Source organism: Arvicola amphibius, chromosome 3, assembly GCF_903992535.2.
Source record: "Arvicola amphibius chromosome 3, mArvAmp1.2, whole genome shotgun sequence".
In the NCBI taxonomy this organism is placed as follows: domain Eukaryota; kingdom Metazoa; phylum Chordata; class Mammalia; order Rodentia; family Cricetidae; genus Arvicola; species Arvicola amphibius.
Window position 1 is genome coordinate 135,625,033 of NC_052049.1, and position 2,670 is coordinate 135,627,702.

A 2,670-nucleotide genomic window follows, 5' to 3' on the forward strand; every position below is an offset into this window, starting at 1 on the left:
GCGACCGCATTCCTTAGGACAGCCAATACTTTTTTGGAAAAGCTTGTTCCTCCTGCCCCCTTTCCCAGTCTCCTGCCTCCGCCCCGTGCCCCCTCCTCGCTCCTCCCGCGGGGCCCGCACGCCCATTCGCTGCCTCCTGCCGGCCTCCCAGTTGACGGTGGATATGACTATATATGGGGACCCGAGCCTCCCAGGCGGCGGCCAGGCAAGGCCGTCCTATTTCTAAACCTTTGCGCCTGGGAAAGAGCTCCCGGACCTCGCTGGAGCGGAGCCCGGCGCTGAGCTAGTCTCTAGCCACCTCCCAGAGCCATAGCCTGGCCATCAGGATCCCCAGGAGAGCCCGCCCGGAACCACTCGGGATCCTGGGAACAGGGCAGGTGGCGCGTGTGCACTGGTCTCACTTGGCATCTAGATTCTGGGGTGCCCAGCCTAAAGCCTGGGGCCCGCCTGTCACAATCTCTGAAACTCGCATCTGGACCTGGGAGCTCTCAGTACCCAGCTCTGCTCTTCTGGCAGCTCGCGGCCTACCAGGTGTAGACCAGGGCTCTTACGTTCTGGAAAGTTCAACCAGAGCAGAGAAACGGAGCTGGAGGAAGGTGTGAGGATAATTCCTGAGGTCTCTTGAGTCTTTTCACCAAAATGGGGTGGGTAATAAAATACTTTAGGGCCTTTGGGCCCAGCTGACTGAGTTATGCGCGTGTGTGGTGCTTTGGGAAGGGTGAGGGAGTGTGTTAGTGTGTAGAGGTTTGGGTTGTTTTTTTTTTTTCCTGTGGGAGTTGCGCGCTGTGCGCGCGCGCGTGGGGGTGTTGAATTTAGACTAGGGCATCGTGGCGTCTGATCTTTAGCCCCATCTACTGTGTAGCCGTGATTAGTAACAGCCTTAATTCTGTAGCTCCCTCTATTTGTTTATGTATTTGAATATTTGATTATTTTCATTTACTCATGGTGGAGGGGGCGCACTCATCACAGAGGCACACTGGTGCCCTGGTGGACTGTGACAGTCAGAGGACAACTTTCCACCCTGTGGGTCTTGGGATCCAACACAGGTCTTCGGGTTTTGCCGACTCCTTTACCTGCTGCGCCATCTTGCTGGTCGGGTTTCCTCAGAGGGCAGAGGATCCGATCCCTAAAGCCCCTTCAGATCTCACTTTTCCTCGCGCTGATCCACACAGAATTTATCTCTCCTTTAAGCACTTGGTTGCCAGGGTGCTGAAAACATGGTACAAATGAGTCTAACGGGGCTCTATTCACAGCCTGAACTCTGCAGAGGCAAGGGGCCAGCTCTGCTCTGTGGGTGAGGCTAGAGGGCAGGAGGATTTTCCCCTCTGTTTAAACGTACCTCGTTTCATCCCCCCCCCAGGAAAGCCTGATCTTTTCAGTTTCAATGAGTTTTCAGGAGAAGGGGTCTGTCCCCCAACCTTACCGATGACCAGCTGAGACAGGGTTGCATGGGTCTTGTGAACAGTCCCTGCAGAATAATTTACACCCTGTACTACATGGATATCTAATATTCCCCAGACGGTGTCCGAGCAGATTAGGCAGGCCAAATGACTTGTTAAGTCCTCCAAGAAAGAATGATCAAATTCCTCTTCAGGATTTTCTCAGGTTTCTGACTGCCCAGGAGGGAAAGCACACCCACTTGTAAAGAGCGGAACACCAGGGTGGGATGCACCGGAGCAGGATGCACAGAGGGACTTGGTGGCACAGTAAATTCACCAGAGCCTTCGCTTGCCACGTGCCAAATGGCTCAGAGCATTGACACATTGGGCATAAACCCTGGGCAGTATTCAGATGTGTGGACTCTCCAGCCTGGGGTTTAACAGAGGAGGGAAGAACAGGGACTCGGGAGTTAGAAGCTGAGATCAAAAATGGACGTGGCCACTTCTTTTTAATATAGCCTTAACCATGGTAAAACTTTCTCCATTTTCTCTTATATTAATGGGGTGCTGAAGTGGATACTGACTTTCTCAACGTGCTAGGCACAGCTGAAAAACTCACTAAAGCCTTTTGAAATGAACTAAAGCTACAGTTCATTAGACATAGCACAGCTGGATACCTGCCACACACACTACAGGCTGTATTAGAATCTGAACTCAAAATCGGGGGACGTTTGTCTTTCTCACCTGGATGTTGAGAGACCTCAGAAAGGAAGACCCAGGAAGACCCAGGTCAGAGCAGACAGAAGAGCCTGCTGTGGGAAGCTTTTAAACAGATCTTGGAGGAGAGTACCAGAGGGAGCCGGAAGCCATTGGCAGTGGATGGGCAGCAGGTTTTTTTTGGGCATTAGGCTGGAAAGGCAAGGTGACATGGGATTCTAGGTTGTCCTTGAGCTCCTGTCCTCTTTCCTCTGCCCCATGAGTCCCGGGGTTACATAGTCCATGGCTCTTGTGTGGATAGAAGCTACGTGTTTCTTTCCACCTCTCCTTAGCCCTGGTGCTGTCACCTACAAAAGATGGAACCAATGGAGCTCAAGCATAGAAATGGAGTTACAACGAGCTAACTCTGTGTGTATGTGTGTGTGTGCACGTGCGTGCGTGCGTGCGTGTGTGTGTGTGTGTGTGGTCAACTTTGGGTGCTGCTCCTCAGGATGCCACCTGCTTTGGTTTTAAGACAATGATCTGGAGCCTTGCCACATAGGCTAGGCTTGTTGGGTGAAGACCACCAGCGATC